Source organism: Porites lutea, chromosome 1, assembly GCF_958299795.1.
Source record: "Porites lutea chromosome 1, jaPorLute2.1, whole genome shotgun sequence".
Classification (NCBI taxonomy): domain Eukaryota; kingdom Metazoa; phylum Cnidaria; class Anthozoa; order Scleractinia; family Poritidae; genus Porites; species Porites lutea.
The window spans coordinates 24,623,798-24,636,060 of record NC_133201.1 but is presented as its reverse complement, the minus strand read 5'-3'; the positions used below and the strand labels follow the sequence as shown (position 1 = coordinate 24,636,060).

Below are 12,263 nucleotides of genomic sequence, written 5' to 3'. Positions count from 1 at the left end.
AATGTACAGTTGGAAGTTGTTGGAACGAAAGACAATAGCATAAATTGTCAGAACTAAAGAAAGATGGTTTTCCAAAAAATTTATTAGTTAAAGAAATTGCAGGTCTTTACATTGGTCTTTACATTGATCTCCAAATACACTTAAAAGGAGGATGAACATTTTAGACAATGTACTGTACTGTTTAATTTTTGTGTTCATTACTTTGTCGATTGCATTTCTGAAATCTAACTCCTTCTTTGGAGGTGACTTGATGCAGTCGATAAGCATAGTCCCATCGGTTTTATGCATTTCCTTAATAGACATGTCATTGTCATATTCGAGAGTAGTAAGGCGGTCTTGTTCAAATGCTGGATCCTAAAATCTTATACCCAAGGGTTGTCTTCTTGTCAAGCTGTTGTGAAGGTCTTTTTTTTTCAGTTTGATTCATGTAACAATACCTACCCAACAAAAGTTACCTTTAGATAAACTAAAAAAATAATAACAATAAAGAAAAAATAAATTACGATACTTTACAATGAATTACAGTACATTGCATTACAGTCTTGCTACAAAAGTACAATAAAATGCAAGTGTAATGTTGAGTATAACCTTACTAGTTGAATTAATATTGTTAGCAAACAAACTTTTCAATTAAAGGCTTCTATTTCTTATAATAATATTTTTGTTTTTCTATCTCGGCTTTGTTTCCCACTATAGTTAGATAATCACTTCATAACAAAGGCTCTTCTCTAATACTGCAGCAGTATATAATATTTCGCCGGTAGTAAGAGATGATTAGTTAACTTATTGAGGTGATTGTTACCAATAACACCATACAAGATTTTAATGGTTGATAGTTCTAGCCCTATTGATACGTGAGACTTGTACCAGTCCAGGAAAGCTTCCCAGAACTCTGAGACGAACTGACACGAGATTAGCACCCGTACGATACATAAGACGTTAAAACAGCGCTGCTTTAAAAACTTATTAGCGCTGCAACGAGCGCTGCAGAAAGGTTGCACGAACGCTGTTTTCCGTTCGCTGCAGCAGTGCATTTTTGTGACTGCGTTAACGCTGCGGTAGCGACACTGAGAGCTGCAGGAGCGCTGCCGTAAAGATGCAAAAAATAGCCACACGAGGCCATACGGTCGATAAACAGCTTTTATGCAGCGCTGTGCAGCGTCGCTGCAAAGAACAGTTGAACAAAAAAAGGAAATGCAGACTTCAACGATACAATAATCATGAGACATGGTAAAGGAGTTGACAAGAGGCCTTATAGTACCGGAGTAAAAACCACAAGAAAGACAAAATGCAACTGATACTTTATTAGTATCCACGCGTACACGTTATAAAAGCAGGTGACATATTAAAAATCTACAACAGTCTCGCTTTGTAAATATTCAGCAGACACGGTCACTCATCTAAATGTAAGAACATCCATTAACATGCCGACATTGAAGTTTATCTTTTTTAAAATAAAGAGTAGAATAAGAGCGATTGTTCTACATAGAGTTTGCACGGACAGCAGCCAAATGATGTTTTGATTCGTTGCAACAGGTTAAGCCTAACATCGCTCACCTTGACGTTTTGTCCATGATCCACGATCTGCCGTCACTGTTTTCATGAAAGAAATCAACCCAATTTTACTTTGGTCGTCGTTAAATTTTACAATGGACTAAGGAACGTACGTCATCGTGAACGTTTGAATCTTGTAAATACATGTGTACCCCAGCTGAGATTCTTGTATCTGTGTTGCTTGCTCTGGTTCGATTCGTCGCTACTTCGCGTAGAATTCACTGAACAGTGCCGTTGTTTACCAATACCTTTGAGCTGTTCCATCCAAAAATATCAACAGAACTTCCACCTCGAAACAAAACTAGATAACAACAACAACAACAACAACAACACTTTATTCACATTTCCATTACAGGGTTTGTCAAACTTATTGAATAATTAGTAACTTAACACGTAGAATATTCAATTGAAATTTAAACTAAATATTATTACATAGAAGGAAATGCCTAGCGGCTAGATAACCGTAAGGTTTTCGAGCTAGCAACTAGTTCTTTGAAAGTAGTGTCGAATGTACAGGACATCGCAATAACTAGACATACAAAACATCATAAGACACACACCATAAAAAAAAAGAAGAAAGCACATAGATGGCAAAAAAAAAAAGAAGAGAAAACAGTCATCATAGTCATCATCCGTTCGAACGGTTCGGCTATCCATTAAAAAAAATTAGCATCTGTTTGAACGCGTTGCCTGTCCATTCAAAAAATTTGGTATCCATTCAAAGGATTCCAACATCCGTGCGAATGGTTAAGACATCCATTCGAAGGATTTTTGTATTTGTTCGCAAACTGAACATGCCCATTCCAAAGGTTGCAGCATCCCTTCGAACGATTTAGCCTCTCATCCTCGAATTTTTCCTATCCGTTCGACGTGAATGTAAAAGGATAAAATGACGATCTGAACACTAACAAACATTTGATATTTTCAGACAATAATTTCCTACTGACAGGTAAGAACTATCCTTGTGCCTGCAGTACTGTATCTTCTTGTCGTAGCAACGATTGTGACAGCAATCAATTGTTATCCTGCAACAAGACGCAGCAAGAGAAAAACCGGATAGTCACGGCTTTACTTACGACCCACAAATCCAAAGATACGTAAAGATGGCTTAATAAGCTCTTTATCAGTGACTCCAACGAAATTGTACAAAAGGATAAGCAATTTATGCGAGAAACTTGCAGCAATGATTTAAAAGGTCACCCTTGTTCAGGACAGTTTTCAGCGGAGACTGTTCTCTACAACTTATATAACTGCCTTGAGCTTTTGAGCAGCGAACTTGACCTTGTCGTCCTCTCCAATATTCACGTCTTCACAAAAACTGAAAAAATCAGCTACAAAAGGAATAGAAGTCCTTGATGCAGCTTCACTTATCAAACAATTCCAATCTGCAAGGAGATGTTCTTACATCTTTACGGAATTGGCTATTCCAGATTTCGAAGACTAAGAGAACATTATCAGGAACACAGGATTTATCCAAGAACTCATGGAAACACCAAACGAGTGCCTAAAAACGCAACTTCCAAAAAATCGCTCGAGGCTGTTCATGCATTTATTGACAATTATGTTCAAGAAAATGCGATCGTGCTTCCTGGAAGGTTCCCGGGATTTAAAAGTGAAGAATTAGACTCTTGTCTTTGTTGGAAACAAAGATGAGCGTTTGGAGGGAGCACAAGAAAACTTGTGGTGTTTTAAACGAGAGAGCCGTAAGTTACAAGAAATTACAGCTGTGGGACGAATTTTATCGTGACGTGGTCATCTCTAAACCCATGATGGATCTTTGTTTAACGTGTCAGCAAAACACGGTGAAACTGCAGCGAGCTGCTAACCTCTCAGATGAAGAAAAATCAGATTGTGTTAAGGCTCACCAGGAACATTTGGACATTGCACAAAGCAAGAGAGAATGTTACAGGAACCCTGGTAAGGAATGCGAGAGATTTCTTCAAACAATTGACACTAATACTCTGCTGATCTGTAAAACCCGAGTTGCCTGTTCTTTAAATGCATCAATACATTACTCATGACTTTGCACAACAGATACATGTACCAAGCAATGATTGAACTGAATAACCATGATGGACTGGGAGAACATCATGCGCATCTTTATGCGGACAATTGCACCGGCCAAAACAAAAACAGTTTTTTCCTTTGGTACCTGACATGTAGAATTTTGCTGAAACTTCACCGCTCCATTACATACTCTTTTCTGATAGCAGGACACAAAGTTTGGTCCTGATCAATCCTTTGGCTTGATTAAGAAAGTATATAAGGTGACTCATGTCTCCTCATTGTATGAATTTGCTAGATTGGTTGAGACCTCTAGTAACAGTGGCTTAAACAAAGCACAGCTGGTTGGAACCCATGATGGTCGAATCATTGTTACTGTACATGACTGGGCGTCATTCCTTGGCCAGTATTTTAGAAAGTTCCCGAACATTAAGAAGTGTCATCATTTCCGGTTTTCTTAGCAAACCCTGGAATGTTTTATCATAAAGAATTTGTGAACAGCCCTGAACATTCTTTCATGTTGTTGAAAACTCAAGCCGTCCTTCCACCCTCTACAGCTACTCCTCCAGTTATAAATTCAAGCGAACTGTCTCAAGAACAAACACTTTAGCTCTACCGTGAGATAGGACAATTTTTTAAGCCAGGAACAGAGGACATTGTAGCTCCTGCCCCTTGGCTGTTGTCAAACTACTAAATTTATCGATCGAAAATATTCCCTTGTAGAATCAGACACTATGTAGAATCTATGCAGATGCTATGTCACAAAGCTATGTAAAACCTATGTCAATCAGTCATACATTGCTTTAACCAGGTCCTATGTTGTTTCTATGCCGGGACTATTTTTTTTGTATCGAAAATGTTATGTTTTCACTAGTCAAACGGAACCTACTTAAAAGCTATGCAGTTTTTAAAGGTAGGAAAAAAGGAAGAAATGACATAGTTTCCACATAGCCTTTACACATAATTTACTTAGCTTTTGGAAAGAGATTTAAGACTTCATAGTCAACCTTATACAAAAATCATAGAAAATAAATAGCCTTCACATAGGACTGAAAATAGAGTTTACATAGTAAAATGGAACAGGGAACAGTTGATTAAATAGCTTTTGAATAGGGTTTGCTTAGAATTTAGATAGCCTAGAAATAGTAAAAACATATGATAAGCATAGCCTTTTTTAAAGGTGACATATACTTTGCATAGCATTAAAATAGGGAAAACACAGAACAAATAGTCGTTGCATAGGTTTGAAATAGAATTTTAATACTATTTGAGTAGGTAAAACATATCACATACACAGCCTTTAATTAGACTTCAAACAGAAATTACATAGAATTGACATAGTCTTTAATGTATGTAGGTTTCGATCTGCTTAAGCAAATGTGGTGGTTAAAACACGCTCGTAAAAATCACCAGAATAGTAGAAACAGTATTAACATATGAATAAGAACACCTTTTACATTGGTAAGAAATAGGTTTTGAAACGAAAAATTGAAAAACTATAGCAATATAATACCACGAACACTAATACAACACAAATGCAGTATTTTCATGGAGCAGCTTCCGAATCGAAACTCCAAGTTAAAGTTTGATTAATTGCTTATCGTGTAGACTTTTGGCTGATGTCATGCTCTTCAGTGCCATACAGTTTGCTTTTGACAGCAACGAATAAGTATCTACAAACAGAAAGCTGAGATTTTAAGGCAAATGAACACAAAAACAACCTGACGTTTTAGAATTAAAACGAACGAGTATCAAAGTGTGATCTAAGGTGACCGATCCAACTTGTTCAGATACGCGAAAAGGGGAGGCAACACAGGCAAATCGAAACTTAAATTGAGAAAAACATCACTTACCAACGTTAGGAATACTTCTTGTTGAACCTGACAGGAAAAAGACTTTAAATTGAAGTAAAAAGAAGCGTCTTCTTGCAAAATGCAAGCTTCACAGTTCGTCTTCTTTGACATGTAAGCGCCCGCGTGGAAACAGACAATTTTCACACCTTTTCATTGGTTGAAAAGGCCCACGTGACGATAAAACGCAAAATACACATGTGTTCAACTCACGGGCTTCCCTGGGAACTAGTGGAAACAAAATGGCTGACAAACACCGAGGACTGCAGCTATTTGCCACTAGCCACTAGCGACAGCGCGTCACCCAAGCCGAAAATGAACTAGAAACTAATCAAAACTCTCGAAAGGGTTTGGTACCAAGTACTTTTAACGCCTGCTTATGATTAGCGTTTATACTTCTCCGAAGTAAATATTCCAACGAAAAATGCTTCGTCGTCTGGTTCGCGAAAAGATTTCAAGAACGTCAAACAAAGCTTGAAATGTCCGCATTTTCTAATCGATGCATGCATCTCCCACGGTTAAAAAACACTCTTCATATAAGGTGATAATGTAGGGCCTGTTTGTTTCGAGCGTAATCTTGTTGTTTTCCTGTGTATAATGGAAAGTATTTGCACCGAAGGGTGTGCAAGAAAGGTAATAGTTGGCGAGATAGTTATGATTTTATAGCTAAGTAAAAAAAGATAATTAAAGAATTAATCAAAGGTATTCATTTTGTCTCAGCAATAACACATTTGTTCTTGTTGAGCTTAATTATACTCATTTCCCAACAACGACACCTCAACAGTCAGATACCCTCAGACTGAAATCATCTTGAAGTCCTCATGTAACATAGATCGTTTTATAACAATAATATTACAACGGAAACTTAGTAGTTAATCATTGCATTCATTAGTAATTAATACTGCCGAGTTCTTTTAACTCCATCTCCCCTTGCTTTGCAGATCAAGTTCTGTGATCAGTGACAAAGTCAATAAAGGGAAGAAAAAAGTTCTGGAATGTTTGCTTGAAAATATGTCTATCTGATCAAATTGCAATATGAACTCGCTAAAATGTCATGAGACATTTGACCAATGTTTACTATAAATGCTCTGTTAAGTTCCTGTTCTGCGCATTTAAGATCAGTGGCAGATCCAGGGGAGGGGTCCGGGATGGGCCCCCCTTATTTTTTGACCAAACTGAGACCTGAAGGGCCCCAAAAAATTTTGGGGGGGACCAGGCTCCCCCCGTTATGCTCCCCTCTTGTCTAAGGGTCTGGGTGACTGGCCTCCCGCCCCCCCCCTTTATCTCAAGGTCTGGATCCGGCACTGAAGATGGACTTCTTTTTCGGATCATCCATATTAAAGTAGGAGTCCTGGTTAGAGGTTCTGAATGAGGTCTGAAATGAAGTATTTATACAATACTCAGACAAAATTATTTCTTCGGAAATGTTCAAGAGTGGCGCATACAACAAATATAGTTTGCCTTGTCATCAATGTAATCATAGACCTCATGCACCCAGCATTGACACTTTTCACACTCTATCCACTCAAATGTGTCCTTGTCTTCAACAGGTGGGTTTTCCTTGAAACAAAATGCACACACTTGGACTTACATGTCCTCCAATTCCTTTGCAGTGGCATCTGACAAATTAGCCCTCTCACAATGAACTTTCCTTTTTTTCTTTGTAGAAAAGAAGCGCTTTTACTTCTCATACAGTTTATTAGGTGGAAACAACTGTGTTTTCAGGTATTGATGGTCAGATGCAATGACAGACAATCCCTTAGCCACTGATATTGCAGATCGAATGTGCTTCAATGTTGTATTTATGGTGTCTTTTGTTGGGGCACTCTGAATCAATTCACTCAATTCAGCCATCTGATTAAGTGCATATGTTTGAGGTCAGCCAGCAGTTTGCTTTCCTGGAGTTGTTTGTCCTGTTGAATAATATTAGACAACTCCTCGCGTTTCTTCTCTATGTCACTGTCACTGGTGGTCTCCAGCTCTGTACCAGGAAATTTTAAATCAGCAGCTGTGGTTTTTGGGTAGAGGATGTTTACAGAGTGGATATGGGAGCACAACACACCCCTTATAGAATAATCAGCACAAGAACATTCAAAGGTATGTACGCAAGCATCACAGGAAGGGCAATTCAACAGGCATGAGCAACCTTAACTTATTCTTCTCACATGATGCATAGTTTGTTTATTAGAGGCCGACTGAACATTCCAGAAGTTCTCATCCTGCTTGTGAACCGCCTCCTTCTTCACTGATTCCCCTTGTTTGTGCCGCTTGATACTTTCACGTTGCCTAACGGTATTTTTGCCTTTCTCAGCTTTAATGAGCTGCTCTAAGGCCTTACCTCGAGATATTTTCCATAGCTTAAATATCAGGTGATCAACGGGACAGTTTTGTTTCTTTTCTAGGTAAACTTCCTTGAGCATTCTATGGAAGCGCTTAACGAACATGTTGGTGTTTGCCCGTGATCCTACCTGAAAACAAGCTGCCCAATCCCTTGTTCTTCCCACGTATTCTTTCTCGAAATACTTAGCCAATGGCTTTGATTTGTCCTTGATCCATGCCATGAAGTGCTGCAAGGAACGCCTGAAGCTTGTTTCGGATAACTCATTCTGTAAAGACTTCAGTGCGGCATATACCTCGGCCATTTGTTCCTTGTCTGTCAAATGTTCGTTCAGTTTTCGTCGCCAGCTGCGGTCGACGTGCCAGCTACATAACAGTTTCCGGTCCGGCCTGGAAAATGTAGAAACCCAGGTGTTGTAGTAAGCGTCTGTGTCATCACTCATAAACGTTTCTGTCTGTACTTCGCCACAGCGTTCTCTTAAACTTGAAAAAAAGATCTTTAAAGCATCCGTCGTTCTTTGTTACTAATGAGCCACGCTACGGGTATACCTTTGTTGTAGTCATCTGTAACAAGAACTGTGACTAGCTGGAAGTCATATGCCGTCGTACTGTGGGTGGCGTCGACGCATATTAATTTCTGGGCATGTTTTCCAAACATTTCTTTTTGGAACTGCGTTTGCAATGCCAGTAGGAAATCTTTTTCTTCCACACCATTGAAATCGGATTTCTGGCCTTGTGGTTTGAAGAACAAAACTGGATTGAATTCCTCGCATTGCATCTCTTGTACCCAGTAGAGAACACTGTCAGTGTCATCACTAGCTTTCTGCATACAGTTTATGTTATACTGTTGCTTGATATTGTGTAGGTCTGCACGGGTTATTAAGTGATCCCTATTAAGCGGCCCACACATACTGCCCCGTATGTAGTCCATTACGGAGGTCATGCTTATACCTTGAGAAAGCTTAGCTGCAATGGTGGTGCGCATTTCCTTCCACATTCTGTTGAAGGCGTTCTCCTGTCTGTGCCCAACGTGTTTCAAACAGAACTCTACTTGCACCTCTCCTGTTGCATGATACCTTCTTGTTGTGATAAAGGCAGGGCATGAGCATTCAGTCTTGCAAGATCCTTGAGATTTCATTGCTCTCTTTCCCGTGCTTTTGGAGACAAACGTGCCAGTTCTATTGCATCGCAACCATGATTTTGTGTACTGCTTGGTCTTTCTGTCAGCACGGTGTTTCACATACCAACTCTTTGTCATCCTTTCTTCTTCATTCTTCCATTTCTCGAATTCTGTCATGTCCTGGAACGTCATGCTTTCAATCTTCAAGTTGTGACCGTGGTGATTATTAAGGTGGTGTATTAAATCGCCGGTTGTAGCAAAAGCTGATCTGGAGAGACAAGGAAAATAAAATCGTTGGAACTCTTAACCACAAGTTGTGTGGAACATAACAATTACTAAAATAGTTGAAAACATAAGGGCCTACAATGGACTAGAGAACATATATAACCTGTAATGGCATTAATTATTCATTTTGTTTGTAACTTCGTCTGCCATTGCGAGCATTTTGTCTTTGTTGCACTGGATAATAGAGTAGAGAAAAGCGCCAAAGCCTGAACAGACAAACCTTCGAACGTAAAAGAAAAAATAAAACAAAAGTTGCTGGTAGTGCCATCGTTACAAGAGCTATTCAGCTTGAGTTATGAAGGACGACTTTAAAGGCTTTTACTCTCATTACCAAAGTTATAAAAAGTGGTGCAAAGCAGTGCTTACTTTGACAATTTTTTCTTCTTATGCCAATCAATTTGGACTGTTACGTTGGTCATAAACTATTCGCCGTGCTTCATTATAACTCAGCCTTGCATTTCAAGTGTCCCTGAAGGCGATAATGCTATTTTGTCGTTTTATCATGACTTTTTTTAACATTAGTCCCGAAAGATGGAATGAGCTGGTTCATCTCACCTTTTTTGTTTTTCTTTGCACTCTGGACAAACGACATGTTTATTTCCTGCATCTTTTCCTCCATCTTCATCAACTCTGTTGGTCAGCTTGTGTTTTCTTTTTTTATGTTTATATAAGCAGTTTCTACTGCTTAAGTTCATTCCGCAAAGTTCGCACTAGAATCTGGTCATACCTTCAAAGTTGGGAAGAGGTACTGAATCAGCTGAATCAGCGTGAGAGGAATCATACACAATTGTCCCTTGAGAAGTTGGTTGCGTTGATGCTGGAGCCGGAGCCGGAGCCGGAGGCCAGGTACTGAGAGATGGCTGGGAATTAAAGACGCTCTTCTCAGAAGGGTTAGCTTGTGGACAAGCTTGTGGATTATTGTTCTGTGCAGGACTAGTTGGATCTGGGCGCGTAAAAGGCTGAGGCTTTTTTGCACTCGATAAGAGGTCAGCTGAGGACCTTGTGACCTCTGTTGCTCTCGGAATTGATCCATTGGAGGACAATGCTTTAGGATTTAGGGATAGCTTGAGCTTTTTCCTTGCGCTACTGGACGTGAACCGGCGTAGGCAAGAGGAGTGGTCAGACTCTGTACGAACGTTATTGCGCCAATCATGATGCAGAAGCACATAATTGATTTCAATGCGACTTTCGGCAAACCAACACATTATGATTCTCCTTAGAAAATAGGCATGTTGGCTTGGCGTTGTGGATAGACTTGACTTTTCTCGCTGGGACCAATCAAGAACTGAAATAGGGGTCGGTCTAAAGCCGCCAGTGCTGCGATTATTAGAACAATGACTCCACATACGTCAGAGTATGTCTGTAGTGGATAGTTGCGGCATCTCCAGTCACACATGTGGCTGTATTGAGACGTAGCCATGGGGTGGTGAGCCAAGAAGAGGTGCGTATCATCATACTTTCCAATACGAAGAATGTGGCCGATATAACTGTTGACCACATCGATAATATCTGATGGGGGTTTCCAGGCTAACGTGTCACAATAAAGGATTTGTTTGAATGGTCGAATCTCAACAACCACAGGAACCCAGTGAGTTATTCATGGTACCGATGAAGGTCTGACCATTTTCTTTACCAACATTAAGCAGCAAAACAAGCCGTTTCAGCATGCCAAAATTGAAAATTTTCCTCTTTCTGGCCATCTCGTTTGTGATGTTGACTACCCCGTTTGGACGCAACAGCAGCGTATCTTGCTGCATCGTGTTTAATTCACTTAACTCCCATGTAACATGGTCAGTCGCCAGCCACCCTCGCGTCCCATACGCAGCAAGGCGTGAGAGCTCATCAGAAGTCAAACCTACGAGTGAAAAAGACAACGCTCTTATGGCAAGCGTTTCCTCGCTGTTATTCAGTACCTCAAACTGTTCCTACAAGCTTTAAAATAAGCTCTCCCGAATACGCTGACCCGAAAAAAGATATACCCTGTGAAAGGCCATATTGAACAAATATTTACCGACAGCTTCGCATCAAAAATTTGGTACCACTGGGTTTTTTAACTTTAAAACTGAAAATGTATAGTAGAACGAAAGAATGTACATTGTGAAGCGAAAGGGATGTTCCCAGAGTATCTGCTTTCAGAGACAAGGTTTTTTGTTTTGAAGTCAAGATTATAGGGATTGTGGAAATCATTTGCTAGTTCGATTTTTTTTTTTGTTCAATAGAAATATGTAAGACCAAAAGTTTTTTTTGAAAATTTAGATCTGATCAAAGAGTTTTTTTAATTGCGTTGTTATCCACTGGATGTAACTTTGCCTTTGAAATATAATATCCTCTTGGGTTAAAGTCACGTCATTTATTTTGTTAAGTCATAAATGTAATTCTCCCACCCCATCTCTTCAGGGAGAATATGTTGAGACCGTGAAGATACTACTTTCCCATACTAGAAGAAAGGATTAGACTTTTTGAAACCAGTTTCTACTCCTGAAAGATGGACACTGATTATCTATTATTTGTTTATATTACCAAAATGGAAGTTAATTTTAATCGGGAATATTCCAAACAGATAGAGGTAATTCAGGCGTAAGCTAGACGTACACATCCTAATTCGGGACCCTTTTTAATGGCCAAAGAGAGCACTTACCGAACGTTGGTAAAATGTCATCTCCGGGTTTATCCCAGATCATGGTCTGAAATGTATCGATTATTGATGCCGATATTTCAAGCCTTGTTTTGGGGTGATGAAATCCTTTCAGGAACCAGGGGACCTCCCGTTCAAAGGTGTCAGGGTTTTGCCTTCGGCGTATTTCGTTAACAGAAGGATTCATTTCTGTATGTACATTCACAAAGCAAAAATATAATACGACAGCAATGGTGTATTGAACCGTATAATATTATTTGCAAATTTCCCGCGAAAAGCGCAGACTAGGTACCAACCCCCTTTCGAGTGTTTCTAATAGTTTCCATTTCATTTTCGGCTTGGGTGACGCGCTGCCGCAAGTGGCTAGTCTATTTGCCCATCTATTTACATTCAGGAGACGTCCACAATCAAGACGAAGGACTGAAGCTAACATAAAAGAAGAAAATGATGGATGGAGGTATCATTTCAAGTGAAGAAA

At 39.5% G+C, this 12,263-nt stretch overlaps 1 protein-coding gene and 1 pseudogene across 1 annotated transcript in view; one reads left to right on the top strand and one right to left on the bottom strand.

Moving 5' to 3' along the window:
- The window catches only part of LOC140926712 (uncharacterized), a 737,711-nt gene that overhangs the window by 274,044 nt on the left and 451,404 nt on the right, over window positions 1-12,263 (bottom strand). The window lies entirely within an intron of this gene.
- Window positions 3,189-4,505, top strand: LOC140936470 (uncharacterized; annotated as a pseudogene).